This window comes from Macaca thibetana, chromosome 5 (genome assembly GCF_024542745.1).
Source record: "Macaca thibetana thibetana isolate TM-01 chromosome 5, ASM2454274v1, whole genome shotgun sequence".
NCBI lineage: Eukaryota > Metazoa > Chordata > Mammalia > Primates > Cercopithecidae > Macaca > Macaca thibetana.
The window spans coordinates 49114482-49130063 of record NC_065582.1 but is presented as its reverse complement, the minus strand read 5'-3'; the positions used below and the strand labels follow the sequence as shown (position 1 = coordinate 49130063).

General features: G+C 38.6%; 1 protein-coding gene across 3 annotated transcripts in view; it reads right to left on the bottom strand.

Moving 5' to 3' along the window:
- The window catches only part of CLGN (calmegin), a 32447-nt gene extending 24394 nt beyond the window's left edge, over positions 1–8053 (bottom strand). Inside the window, exons 1-2 of one of the 3 annotated variants that reach the window (XM_050790218.1) lie at positions 7933–8052; positions 7100–7183 (exon numbers count right to left, since the gene is read on the bottom strand). The gene's annotated coding sequence lies outside the window, so the exon portion shown is untranslated. Of the gene's footprint in view, positions 1–7099; positions 7184–7797; positions 7905–7932 lie in introns of those variants that run through there. The other 2 variants (XM_050790217.1, XM_050790219.1) reach the window with 2 other exon arrangements.
- Between the last annotated feature and the right edge of the window lie 7529 nt (positions 8054–15582).

Here is a 15582-nt window from a genome sequence, read left to right as displayed (position 1 = left end):
ATGATTCCTAAATGTTCGCTGAAATTGTTTTTATTGTAATGTTGCTTACATAAACATAAAATGGAAATTTTATAATTATAAAACCAAAATACATTTATATATAAATGCTGAAAAAAGATACAAAAAATGTTTTATCACAAATTTAATGTGGTAGTGTTTTACTAAAATCAAATCACAGTCAAAAGATCAAACAAATATAAGGTTTATTGTAATCAGGTAGACTGCTATAGAGAAAGTTCTTTTGCATTTATAATTCCTATAATTTCATGATTACATAATTACTTATATATTTATGGACAAAGATAACACAAAAATGATGGATGCTGTCATTAATTAGGAGACTTTGATCTCTCTAAATCACAAAAGAGGTATAACTGGGATAGGAAGTAAATGTAAAGGGATCAATTTGACACAATGAAATAGGCTTATTTCCTTAATTTCCTAGTTATTGGCACAGAAACTTATATATCTGCAAATTGCTTATTAATTGTGAACTCTAAAACCTTCATTATTCTAAAAGTCTAAGATCCTTCCATGTTATGTAGTAAAAGGTACTTTACTTGACTTGCTATTAATCAGTTTTGAGCAAAATAAAAATGCATAAACAGTAGCAATAACAAACATTAATATAACTTTAGACCCATATCCTCTCTTTCAAATGAATATATACTTTAGGTTCCAAATAATTAATTTGTTGAAAAAATACATTCTACGTGCTTTGTTTGAGCTCTGGTGTATTGGGCTGCCAAGGAAGAGTTAAGAGGAAGTCAAGCAGGCAGTGCTCTATCTGGAACTCTACTCTTGATTCAACCAGAGCACCCCAATTTCATTTGTATTCTATATTATGGTTTTTCCTGACTTTTCCTTAGAAATAGTTGCCAATGCTTCAGAAAAAAGTTCAGAAAACACTTTATCTTAAAAGTTTGTTTCTTCTTTAAAATTCTATGGTCTTATATTTACATAAAAGAACTAGCTAATTTAATCTTTGCAGCCCAGGACATGAATAGAGTAGGTACTATTCCCAATCGACAAAACAAAAACAGAGACTTCTAAAGAACTGCAATTAGTTACAAGGCATTCTGTAGACAGTGCAGTTCTATTGTTTTTATTTGTTCTTTTTTTAAAAAAAAAATCAGAAATACAGACTTCATACTTTCTGTGTAATGCTGCAGTATCCTATCATTTTTCAATGCTGCACCAGCTGACAATTGAGAATTAGATCATGAAATTCACAGTATTGAAGTCTATCTCAAAATGGTGCCAACATGTTATCAGTTCCAAACAAAACTATGAAGTTTGCCACATGTCATTTCTTAGAGAGAGGTATGCTACTGACAAGTCTGTTCTGAAACTCTGAGAGGCCAGATGCTGGGGTAATACTATAAGAAAATGAAGTAGTTAATTTATGCATTTAAAATTGTTTTAAATCGCATGGTAAAATATATTCTCATTGTTGTACAACTAATTTCCTAAACTTTCTTCGTGCTCTAAAACTAAAACTCTATACACATTTAACAACTCCCCACTACCCCGTCCCTCCAGCCCCTGGAAACCACCTTTCTAATATCTATCTCTATGATTTTGACTACTCTAGGTACTGCATATAAGTGGAATCATACAGTATTGGTCTTTCTGTGACTGGCTTATTTTACTTAGCATAACACCCTCAAGCTTCATCCATGTTGTAGCATGTATCAAATTTCCTTCCTTTTAAAAGCTGGACAGTATTCTATTGCGTGTATATACCACATTTTGTTTATACATCCATCCGTCAGTGGACACTTGGGTTGCTTCCACCTGTTAGCTGTTGTGAATAATCCTACAATGAATATGGGTATACAAATAACTCTGAGACCTTGTTTTCAATTATTTTGAGTGTATACCCATAAGTTGAATTGCTGGGTCATATGATAATTCTATTTTTTTTTTGAATCCTCATACTGTTTTCCATAGTGGCTTTACCATTTTACATTCCCACCAACAAGGCACAAGGGTTCCAATTTCTACACATCCTTGCCGACATTTGTTCAAAATTATGTGTTTTTTTTTTTTTTTTTTTTTGATAGTAGCCATTCTAATAGGTCCTAATATGGGGCATCACATTGTGGTTTGATATGCATTTCCCTGATGATTAGTGATACTGAGCAGCTTTTCATGTGCTTGTTGGCTATTTATACATCTTTAAGGGAAACATGTCTATTCAAGTCCTTTGCCTATTTAAAAAATCAAGTTTTGTTCTTGTTTTGAGTTGTAGGAGTTCTTAGAAATTCTGGATACTGACCCTTTATCAAATACATGATTAGCAAATATTTTATCCCATTGCATAGGTTTTTCATTCTGTTGTGTTCTTGATGCACAGAACTTTCTAATTTATTTTACAATTTATTCGAGTTAATTTTTGTCTGTGATTTAAGGTAAGGTTACAACCTCATTCTTTTGCATGCGGATAGCTAGTTTCCCCAATATTATCTCATGAGAAAACTGTTCTTTCTCACAAAATGGTCTTGGCACTTTAAGAAAATATTTGAACATATATGTGAGAATTTATTTCTAGGCTCTTTATTGTATCCCATTGATATATATGTCTGTCTTTATGCCAATCTCACACTGATTTGATTGCTATAGCTTTGTAATAAGTTTTGAAACATCGAGATACGAGATTTCCAAACTTTTTCTTTCCCGAGATTGTTCTGGCTAGTTGGGGTCCCTTGAGATTCTAAATGAATTTTACTCTTCCTGCAAAAAGGGCTATTAGGATTATGATAGGGATTGCACTGAATCTGTGGATTACTTTGGGTTGTGTTTCTATCTTATTAAGTCTTCTAATCCCAATGAACATGTCTTTCCACTGATTAATATTTGTTTCTTAATTTCTTTCAGCATTTCATAGTTTTTCATGTACAAGTATTTTACTTCCTTGATTAAATTTGTTCCTATTTTATTATTTTTGATGTTGTTATAAGTGGAATTGTTTTCTTAATTTCCTTTTCATTGTTAGGATACAGAAGTGCAGCTAATTTTTGTGTGCTAATTTTTTTACCCTGCAACTTTAGTGAATTCATTTGTTTGTTTTTTGAGATGGGGTCTCACTCTGTTACCCAGGCTGGAGTGCAGTGGCACCATCATGGCTCATTGCAGCCTTGCACTCCTGGATTCAGGTGATCCTTCACTTCAGCCTCTAGAGTAGCTGGGACTACAGGCAAGCATCACCATGCCCAGCTAATGTTCTGTATTTTTATGTAGAGATGGTTTTTGCCATGTTGCGCAGGCTGGTCTTAAACTCCTAGACTCAAACGATCTGCCTACCTTGGCCTCCAAAAGTGCTGGGACTACAGGCATGAGCCACCATGCGTGGCCTTCATTTATTATTTCTAACAGATTTTTGTATTGTGTTTGTGATATCTTACGTACAAGATCATGTTATCTGCTGAGATAATTTTACTTCTTCCTTTTCAATTCGAATGTCTTTTTTCTTTCTTTTTCTTCCCTAATTTCTCTGGCATGGGAGAGTGGAAAAAGCAGGCATCCTTGTCTTATTCTAGATCTTAAAGGAAAAGCTTTCAGTCTTTCACCATTTAGTCTGATGTTAACTGTGGGCTTTTCATATATGGCCTTTACTATGTTGAGGTGGTTTCCTTCTATTCCTAGTGTACTGAGCGTTTTTTTACTATGAAAGAGTGTTGAATCATGTGAAATACTTTTTCTGCATGAATAAAGATGGCCATGTGTTCTCCCCTCTCTACATTGTTAATGTGGCATATTACACTGATTTTCTTATGTTAAATCATCCTTGAATTTTAGGAATAAGTCCAACATGGTCATAGTATAGAACTCTTTTAATATGCTGCTGACTTCTGTTGTCAAGTATTTTGTTAAGAATTTCTGCATCAATAACCATCTGGAATATTGCTCTGTAGTTTTCTTGTAGTGATTTTGGCTTTGATAACAGGGTTATGCTGGCTTCATAGAATGAATCTGGAAGTGTTTACTCCTCTTCAATATTTTGGAAAAATTTGAGGAGAACTGGTGTTAATTCTTCTTTCAATGTTTGGTAGAACTCACCAGTGAAGCCACCTGGTCCTGGGCTTTTATCTGCTGGGAAGTTTTTGTTTACTGATTCAATCTCCTTACCAGTTATGGGTCTGTTCAGATTTTCTACTTCTTCATGATTAAACTTGATAGGGTGTGTGTTTCTAATAATGTATCCATTTAATCTAGATTATCCAATTTGTTGCCATACAATCCTTCAGGGTATTCTCTTATAATCCCTCTTATTTCTGTAGAATCAGATGTAGTGTCCTTTCATTACCAATTTTAGTTATTTGAGTCTTCTCTCATTTTTCTTAATCCAACTAAAGGTTTGTTATTTTTTGTTGTTGTTGTTGACCTTTTCGAAGAATTAACTCTTGATTTCACTTGTTTTCTCTCTTGTTTTTCTGTTTTCCATTTTGTTTCTCTCTGCTCTAATCTTTATTATTTCTCTCTTTCTTCTAACTTTTGGGTTTCATTTGATCTTTTTCTAGTTCCTCAAGGTGTAAGTTAGGTTGTTAACTTGAGATCTTTTGTCTTTCATGTAAGTGTTTACAGCTATAAATTTCCCTTTTAACACTGCTTTCACTGTATCCCGTAAGTTTTGGTATCTTTTGTTCTCAATTTTCATTTGTCTCAAGATATTTTTCTAACTTTCCTTAAGACTTCTTTGGCTCATTGTTCAAGAGTGTGCTGTTTAATTTCCACATATTTGTGAATTTTTCTTGTTTTCCTTCTACTATTGGTTTCTAGTTTCTTTCCTTTGTGTTCAGAAAACTTACTTTGTATGATTTCAGTCTTTTAAAATTCATTAAGACTTGTTTTGTGGTCTAATATGGTCTATCCTGGAGAATGTTCCATGTGCAGTTAAGAAAAATGTGTGTTCTGCTATTGTTGGGTACAGTGCTGTCCATATGTTTATTACATTGAGTTGGCTTGTGGTGTTACCTATTTCTTTATTGATCTGTATGGTTGTTCTAAGTTATGCAATTTTAGTACAGCAAGAATTTGTTTATATGGTATAGGGTAGAACATTTAGTGCTAATGTCACCCTCTTCCCTCCTTATAAATTAAAAGGTAGCATGCCCAGGGTTCCAAGCTTCTTATGTATTCCTCACTCCATGAGGCTTGCTGAGATCACTAAATATCAGTTGTGCCTTCATAAGAAGGGAGGCACTAAAGAACTGCATCCTTCTGCACCAACACATATCTTTGATCTCATGTATGTTCTCTGCACTGCTTCTGTGCTAGTTCAATAACAAATTGAAGCACAAGTAACTTTATCCATGAATGAGATACCATTCTTCCCAATCTTTGAAATCTAGATCAAGTAGTCTGGTCTACTTTAAATAATTACACCAATATCACCTAAAAACCCTACTGGATCTCCACTACCACCCCCAAATTACAAAGTGCAGCTCATGTACTGGTATTGAAGTAAAGCTCACTGTCACATCAAAGGTAAGTAGGGCACACAAAGAAAAGACAATCACAGGATATGTAATATCTGTTGTAAAATGTGGGAGAAATTGCTGGCTGATCAACAGGGTAATTTCCTTGGCACTAGATGTGACCAGGGAAATGAATTCCAGCCAATAGAATGTAAAATAGAAGACCTGTATGCCGCTGTCAGCCCTTGCCCGTAAAAACTTCCCATAATTATGATTTATAATTCTTTATGATCTTTCCCCATCTGGTTTGATGCAAGTAATTTTGAAAATCATGGTTGAAAATGGCAGAATTACAAGGTAGAAAGTTGCAGAATCCCTGAATCATTACTTGGAGGAGAGCCATTTTATTAGAGTTTATCAGAGAAGCAGAATCAATTGGGTGTGTGTGTGTGTGTGTACATACAGGCATACCTCATTTAACTGCACTTTGATTTATTGCATTTTTCACAAATTGAAGGTTTCTGGCAACGCTGCATTGAACAAGTCTACAGTTGCCATTTTTCCAACACTATGGTCACTTTATGTTTCTGACACATTTGTGTGATTCTTTTTTTTTTTTTTCCCTGAGATGAAGTCTTGCTCTGTCACCCACGCTGGAGTGCAGTGACACAATCTCAGCTCACTACAACCTCTGCCTCTTGGGTTCAAGTGATTCTCCTGTCTCAGCCTCCTGAGTAGCTGGGATTACAGGCGTGCACCACCATGCCTGGCTAATTTTTGTATTTTTAGTAGAGACGGGGTTTCACCATATTGGTCAGGCTGGTCTCGAACTCCTAACCTTAGGTGATCCGGCCGCCTTGGCCTCCCAAAGTGCTGGGATTACAGGCGTAAGCCACCGCGCCCAGCCTTCTTTCATTCTCAACACACCTATTTAACACACTTCTGTACATGCTATTTCTTATAACTGCGATGCCTTTCTGCTGTTACTCAGTTTTAATGGCTGACTGAGGATGGGACCAACACTGGCATATCCCAGAAGTGGTGTTTGACAATCACCTATTATTTAAAGTTTTAGTTTTCATGTGGCGTCAGGAATGCAACGTAGAATGATAGAATAAAAAGTACACTGAACATGGCACCACCGCACCAAGTTTCTAGTTTTATTATTAAAAAGGCAAGTGATTAAAACTGCTCTGCACCTGTTTTCTCATTTGTGACATGAACTAGACAATCCAAAGATTCTTTAAAGTTCATAATTCTAGTTTTCTATTTAAAAACACCAATATTTATTAGGTACTTAGTACTACAGCTAACTTACAACACTGTTCAATTTCTAGACAGATGTATCAACATATTTACATCATTTACACACAGTAATTAACCTTATCAACTAACTAAGACAGAGAGTACGGAAAATCTTGTTCTGAGGATTTGGGGATGAGATCTAAATGTGACTGGAAGATCAAAGCAATACGACGTGAAGGCCAAACTGCAAACTGAAAAGAGGTCAAACTCTCAATGACCCAAAGGAGGGCTACCTCGAGTGATGTCGACATTTGTAAAGCAAGCAAAATCATCAGATGAGATCGGGATTTTGCCTGCTTTTAAGCAACAAAAAGTTTCTATGTTAATGAACCCTCTTCTAATTTGAGACTTCTTCCCGAGGCCACATTATTTACCTTTTCTCTCCCAGTCCTGAGCTTTGGTTGCCATTTGCTTTCAACTCCCAAGCAAACACCTCCTCCTTGTTGCTTGGGCAGCTGCTATAAATAAAATCAGCGAAAGTGTCTGATTGATGGTAAACAGGCCTGGGGCGATAATGAGTCTAGTAATTAGGGCCTCTCTGGATTCAACCCAGCCCTTTCGCCCGCCCCCCGGCGGCGCACACTGGGCTCCGCGCGGGTATCCAGGGAGGGGCCGACAGTCCTTGGCCCCACCGCGTTGAGGTGGGTTCGCTTCGCTTCCACAGAGGTGGAGACTGCGACAGTCGAGCCTATTTTGGTCTCGTTTGGGTTTCTGTGAGGAGCAGTCAGCGGAGTGAGCAGCGCCCGGACGCGCCCCGGGCCCCCTCCACAACCCTTGGGAGAGCGCCCCGGGGCTCGAGCGTGGAACGGGGCCGCAATGGCAACCGCTGGGATAACGGCCTCGGCTCCCGGTGGCTCCTCAAGCCAGCAGGGGAGGCCGTCTGGGCAGGGAACCTAGCTGTCCCGGCACCCGTCCGCCCCAGCCCGGGCGCAGCAGGTGGACGCCGCGGTGCCGGAGACACAAAAGGACCCAGGTGCGACCGATCCCCTGCGTCCACCCACGGGGCCGCCAGAGCCCAGTCAAGACCCTAGCTCGCTGCAGCCCCATCGCCAGACTCAACATCCACCCTCACCTGGCCCGGACCGGTTCAGCCCTCTGGCGGCAAAATAACTGGGTGCCTGGGGAAGCAGCAATGATCCGCTTCCTCACCCCAATCCGCGCGCAAAGGGCAGCGGGACAGCGGAAACGCGGCCTGCTGCTCACGCACCTCTCTTGTGGCCTGTTTTCGGCAGTGACAGCCCAGATGTCCGAGTCGCTGCCACTTGGTCCCCGCGTCTCTTCAGACCAATCCCGCTGGCGGCCGCACAGCAGCGACTACTAACCGCGCATGCGCGTGCGGCGGCGGGCGAGAGGCGGCGGCTGTCCCAGGCGCGTGCTGCGCGCTCCTGCTCCGAGGGGCTCAACCGCCTCCAGGGGGAGCCGCACAGTGAGCCTGTGCCGCCGCCGGCCGGTTGTGGAGTGAGCCCCGCTCCCGGGTTAGCCGAGGAGGAATTCCTCCTGCAAGTCTGAAGATTTTTCCTTCTCTGAGCGCCCGCCCTCTCTGCAGACCGTGCGGTTCTACCTCCTGTTGCTCAATGCTTGGGTCCTGAATTTTATGTAAATCATATTTATGAACAACGTCCAGTAATAAGTGCAGCAAGATTAGGGCTCTAGGCTTTCTCTAGAGTTCTAGATGTTAACAGATCTGCAGTCGTGGTGATTAATAAGGAGCTTTCCTGTCTGGTGTGTGTATATGACAAATACAGATATGTTAAGTGTTAATAAATACATTGTATATAAAACAATATGTTCTTTTTCTCTCCAACAACACTATTAATAAGAGCTGCTAACATTTATTGTGTTCATTGTGCTCTAAGGGGCTTACATTCATTGTTTAACCTTCATAGCAACCCAGGTGATGAAACTGATAACTTGCTCGAAGTTACACAACCCGTAAACAGTGGAAACAGGATGTAAATCAGGTCTGTCTCTCCCAGAGCCTGCAGTTTCAATCACATTGAAATAAAACTACAGCATAAACGCAGTGTTCAATCACAAGCTGCTTTGCCTTTTATATATTGGATCATTCAGCTTTTACTACTTATATTTTACAGTAAATCTTGACTTTGAATTTGGTATAATACCAATTTAATTTTATCAGAAGATTAATTAACAACGTTTGATTGACTTGTGAGACTAACACCCTTGTTGAAGAGTCTCAATCTTGAAGGACTGGTGGCATTCCGTGCACACCGTATCATTATTGGCTGGGGTCAAGATCACTGAGTTTTTTTTCACATTGCTTCACTAATTAAGACCAGCATTTCTAAACTTTTGACTTTGTCACCTCTGGGAGAGTGTTTGGATAGTGTTAAAATTTACTGGTTAAAAAGACATTTGAGATACTTTGTAACAATATTATACCCTTTATTTCTTTCTTCCATCCTGACTTCTATTATTCAACATACTTCTGTGGCCCATAACAAATACACTTGAACTGCTAGAGAAGGATTTTTTTAAAGGATCCATTCAAAGTTTGCAATGAAGAAGCTGAAAACTAAAGATGTAAGAATAGTGAATTTTTGTAAGATTTAGTAGTATCTTCTTGGTCACATAGTACTCAAAACCTTGAGAACTTTTTTTTTTTTTTTTTTACTCTTTGGCTGCTACATTCACTGCCTCCATAAATTAAACTCTATCTCCATAAAATCATCTAAAAGAGGTCCTCACCCCCTTCAGCTGCTGTGCCATTTCTCTAGTTTAGATTCTCACTCCTTTAGAAACTGTTGCTCAGAGTTGTCTAACTAGTTGCCCCCCTTCAGAGCCTCCCACCTACACTTCATAGTTGAATCCTCAGCTCATTCAATAGTTTCCAATGACCCTTCATTACCCACAGAATGAAATCTAATCTGTTACCTTGAAATTTAAGGTCTTAACATATTTCCAAAATTATCTGCCACTTATTGAAGGGATGATTGAATATAATATTTATAATTTTGTTTAATAGGCAACTTTTCATCAGAATAATACAGTGTGATAATAATGTCAAAGAATAATCTGAAAATGAAACCGGGGTATGACTTTTTGAGCATGAGGTAGTGTTTAATAATACAAGGGGAGGAGTCTCAGAAGATAATGCTGAATGGTAGAGTTGTGAAGTGTTCTGACACATCAAAGTTGAAGAGAGATTTGGGAAGAGACCAAGGCGATGTAATCAAGATTGGAGGGACCAGAGTAATCAGAAATCTAGAAAAACATAAAAAGCAGGAAAGGTGACGTGGCATGGTGACTCATGCATGTAATCCCAGCTCTTTGAGAGGCTGAGGCAGGTAGATCCCTTGAGCTGAGCTGCCTGAGACCAGCCTGGGCAACATGATGAAACCCCATCTCTACAAAAAATACAACAAAAATTAGCTGGGCATGGTGGTGCATGCCTGTAGTCCTAGCTACTTGGGAAGCTGAGGTGAGAATGGCTTGAGCCCAGGAGGCAGAGATTGCAGTTAGCCCAGATAGTGCCACTGCACTCCAGCCTGGATGACACAGTGAGACCTTGTCTCAAACAAAACAAACAAACAGAAAAAGGCAGAAAGTTTCATGCTACTTGATGGAACAGAGTGATGTCCTGTTGGAAGCCTGTTTTGTAATCAAAATCAGAGCTGTGTTTTATTAATGGTCTACTATGTGCAAGTTGTTATATGCAGTTGACCCACAGGTATCATCCTTATTTTACTTATAAGGAAATAGACCCCAATCAGTTACATAACTTATTCACACAGTCCTTAAAATGTAGAGTGAGGATTCAAAGCTTGTGCTCTTTCCACAACACCTTGCCACTTGAAAAATGCAGAATATAGGAAATGCCTCTGATTCTCAGGATTAAAGAACTATGTAGAATGAAGTTTTAACTCAAATACAACGAGGGGACTCAGAGCCTAGATAATTCAAATAATACTTTAAAATGTTTGTATAGTTTCATATATTTAGAAATGTGCTTTTTAATGGTGCAGAGAATAGAGAAAAGGAAACAAGTATTCCACAAGTATTTCCAGTGGGTTGATTTTTATTTTTAAGGTGTAAATTATGTCTATGGCAGAAAATAATCTTTTCTTTCTTATATTTATACTTATTTTCTGAGGTTTTTTCCCTTATTGCTTTAACAAAAATATCAAACAATAGTAAATAATAGTAATGACAATAGTCATCGTTGTTTTGTTCCTGGTTTTTCCCAGAATTCGTCTGGTTAAACTATATAGTTGGCAGAATGAGCCCATGCTGAATTTTTATCTTGTGTCTCAAGATAAAGCCCCCCAGAAATGCCACCCGACTTCAGGATTTATAGAATGATATACAGTCATAGTTATCAAAGAGTTATCAAAGAGTATTAGTATCAAGACAAATCAATGGGACAGAATAGATTCTATATGGACTTACATGTGTATGTATTATGGCCTAGATATGGTTGCTTTGTCCCAACTAAAACTCTTGTTGAAGTTTGGTCCCCAGTGTGGCAGTGCTGGAAAGTGGGGCCTAATGGGAGGTGTTTGGGTCATGAAGGTCCTGTTCTCGTAGGTGGCTTGATGCCATTGCAGTAGTGAGTGAGTTCTTGCTCCGACGAGACTGGATTCATTCCCATGAGAATGGCTTGTTATAAAGCTAGGTGCCCCTCAGGATTTTCCCTCTTTGCATGCTCTGCTTCCCCTTTGACCTTCTCTGCCATCTTTTGGCCAAGCACAAAAGCCTCACCACAAGCCAGAGCCGTGTCCTTGAACTTCCCAGCCAGTCAAACTGTGAGCTAAATAAACCTCTTTTCTTTATAAATTACCCAGTCCCAGGTATTCTGTTATAGCAACACAAAACAGACTAAGACAGTGTGGACAAAGGTATACATGCAGTTGGTAGAGAAAGAATAGTCTTTTCAACAAATTGTGGTGGTACAATTGAATTTTCACATGTAATAAGTAAATTTTTCAATCCATACTGCACAGCACATATAACAAAAGAGACTGGCAGCAATTTCCCCTTGCCTTAGATATTTGTGGAACTTTGAACTTGAGGGAGATGATTTAGGGTATCTGGTGTAAAAAATTTCTAAGCAGCAAAGCACTCAAAAGGTGACATGGGTGTTATTAGAGGCATTCAGTTTTAAAAGGGTAACAGAAGATAAAAGTTTTGAAAATTTGCAGCCTGACAATGTGAGAGAAATGAAAATCCCCACTGCAGAAATTTGCATAAGTAGCAAGAAGCCAAATGTTAATCCACAAGACAATGGGGAAAATATCTCCATGGCATGTCAGAGGTCTTCATGTAAGTCCCTCCCATCACAGGCCCAGAGACTTAGGAGGAAAAGACACTTTTGTGGGCTGGGCCCAGGGCCCCCCTGCTCTGTGCAGCCTAGGGACTTGGTGGTCTGTGTTCCAGCTGCTCCAGCCATGGCTAAAAGGAGTCAAGTTGCAGCTCAGGTTGTTGCTTCAGAGGGTGGAAGCCCCAAGCCTTGGCAGCTTCCAGGTGGTGTTGAGACTGTGGGTACACAGAAGTTGAGAATTAAGATTTAGGAACCTCTACCTAGATTTCATAGGATGTATGGAAATGCCTGGATGCCCAGGCAGAAGTTTGCTGCAGGGTCAGGGGCCTCATGGAAAACCTCTGCTAGGGCAGTGACGAAGGGAAATTTGGGGCCAGAACCCCCCACACAGAGTCCTTGTGGGGCACCACCTAGTGGAACTGTGAGAAGGAGGGCCACCATCCTCCAGACCCCAGAATTGTAGATCCACTGACAGCTTGCACTGTGCACCAGGAAAAGCTGCAGACACTCAACACCAGCCTGTGAAAGCACCTGGAGGGAGGCTATACTCTGCAAAGCCACAGGGATGCAGCTGCCCAAGACCACGGGAACCCACCTCTTGCATCAGCGTGACCTGGATATGAGATGTGGAGTCAGAGGAGATCATTTTGGAGCTTTAAGATTTGACTGCCCTGCTGGATTTCAGACTTGCATGGGGCTTGTAGCCCCTTTGTTTTGGCCAATTTCTCCCATTTGGAATGGCTGTATTTACCCAATGCCTGTACTCCCATTGTATCTAGGAAGCAACTAACTTGTTTTTGATTTTACAGGCTCATAGGTGGAAGGGACTTGCCTTGTCTCAGATGGGACTTTGGACTGTGGAATTCTGAGTTAATGTTGAAATGAGTTAAGACTTTGAGGGACTATTGGGAAGGCATGATTGGTTTTGAAATGTGAGGACATGAGATTTTGGAGGGGGTGGAGCGGAATGATATGGTTTGGCTGTGTCCCCACCTAAATCTCATCTTGAATTGTAACTCACACAATTCCCAAGCCTCATGGGAAGAACCTGGCGGGAGGTAATTGAATCATAGGGGTGGGTCTTTCCCATGCTGTTCTTGTGATAGTGAATAAGTCTCACGAGATCTGATGGTTTAAAAAAAACCAGGATTTTCCTGCACAAACTCTCTTCTCTTGTCTGCCACCTTGTGAGGTGTGACTTTAACCTTCTGCCATGATTGTGAGGTCTCTCCAGCTACATGGAACTGTAAGTCCATTAAACCTCTTTCTATTGTAAATTGCCCAGTCTTGGTTATGTCTTTATCAGCAGCATGAAAATGGACTAATAAATATATACACCAGTGGGGCCATCTGGGTCTACATTTGGGGTGGAAAGATTTAGAGCTGGGTTTTCTACCATTTTACACACACACACACACACACACACACACACACACTATTTTAATGGAAATAGAGACCTAAACTTTAAAAATTATAGAAGTTTTATAATATAATTTATGGGACTATATGCTTGATGTGGGTAGGTAGGTTGTTTCAAACAATATAAAAAGTGCAAAAGTCATAAAAGAAATTATTAATATATTTGACTATCTCAAAGTTGAAAACTTTTTTATGTCAAGAGACAATACAAAATAAGTTTAAGACAAAAGACTTTCTGAAAAAAGTAATTTTCCCATATATGACAAACTATTAATATTTGGTTTGGGAGTTTAATTAGGTTCCTGCGTGTGTTTTAAGAACCTCACATTTAAATGAAGAAGAAGAAGACAAATAGTTCATTAAAAAATCAGGAAAGATATAAATATGTGAGAAAATTTAAACCCTACTTGTAATTCGAGAAAGGCAAACTAAGACTATAACAAAATACTGCTTTCACTAGACTGGCAACAATTTCAAAGCTCACTAATAGCAAAGGTCAAGGCTTGGGAAAACTGCTGCTTTCAAACACTACTCTTGAGGATACAAGTTGATATGGCAATTCTGGTGGCAATTTGGCAGTATCTGTTAACATTAAAAATGTTCATACCCTTTGAGTCAGCAATACCAGTTCTGATTATATTTAAAGTAGGAAAAAGACTCTATGCTCAAGTAGGCACACAGAAGAGTGTTCATTGAAACACTGCTGTAACACTAAAAAAAATTTAAATAATAATGGATCAATTTCTGCATTAGAGAAGGAAATGCTAAATAAATTATGCCTATTCATATTTTGGAATATTATGTTGATGTTGAAAAGAAAGAATTAAATCCATGTTGGTAACACAGAAAAAAATTAAGTAACAAATATTGAGTGAAAAATCAACTGACATTTTAACCAAAGGCTTTTAAAAATCCAAAGCAATACCACACATTTTAATAAGTACATATGTATGTAAATGCATAGGAAAAGATACGGTAGTATTCATGCCAAATTGAAATCAGAAATAGTTTCTGGGAAAAGGACTAGGATTTTGGTTGGTTGTCAGGTAGAACTTTTGCCTGGTTGGTAATAGTTTTTTTTTTTGTTTTTGTTTTTTGTAATAACAAGGATATATTTATGCATTAATTGTACAATTAAATAAATAACATTAAAATTATCATAGTATAATATTGTTCTTTACTTGAAATGAATTTCCTATTTTTATTTTTCAGTAGTTTTTAATGGTTAGAAATGAGTGTTGAATTCCAGTACATGCTTTTTCAACCCATGTTGAGATTATTAATACATAAATTTCCTGAATTTGAGACAATCTTGCATTTGGGGAATAAGGACAACTTCTACGGTCTGAATGTTTATGTCGCTTCAAAATTTGTATGCTGAAATCCTAACCCCCACAGTCTGGTATCAGGAGGCCAGGACTTTAGGAGTTGGTAAGGTCATGAGAGTAAGGCCCCATGGACTCTCTTTCCCCTGCCATTATATGAAGACACCGTGAGAAGGTGCCATCTTTTGAGGAGCCAATCCCTCACCAGACACCAAATCTACCAGCACTTTGATCTTGAACATCCCAGCCTCTAGAACTGTGAGAAATAAATTTTTGTGGTTTAGAAGCCACCTAGTCTACGGCATTTTGTTATAGCAGCCAAACGGAATAAGACACCAACCTTTTCATAACTGATTATTCCATTATTTTGTTTCTCAGTTCTATTTATGAAGAGTTTCTTTAGCCTTTTAACATATGTATCCATAATTGAGATAGTCTATAATTTTTCTTGCCTGAATCTGGTAACAGAATTAAGTTTATTTTATATAATGAATTAGGAAGTTTTAAGAATTCTCTCATGCTCTGGAATCATTTATATAGTATGAAATTTTATATTGTTTTTTGAAATTTTGAAAAGTTTAACTAGTATAAATTTATGGGCTTTTGGTGGATTGGTTCATTGAATTTTCCTGAGTTATTACTTATTTCTTCAGATTTTCCACTTTCTGCTATATAATTTTAAATACTTTTTTTCCAAAAAACCATTCATTCAATGAGATATTCAAAGTTGCTGGATGCATGTTTGTAGTAAGGGAAGCCTGTTTTCTTGAGGAAGGAGCCTACAACATCAATAGTCGTGTATATTATGATTCTTTCCCCAAATTTTCCCCAG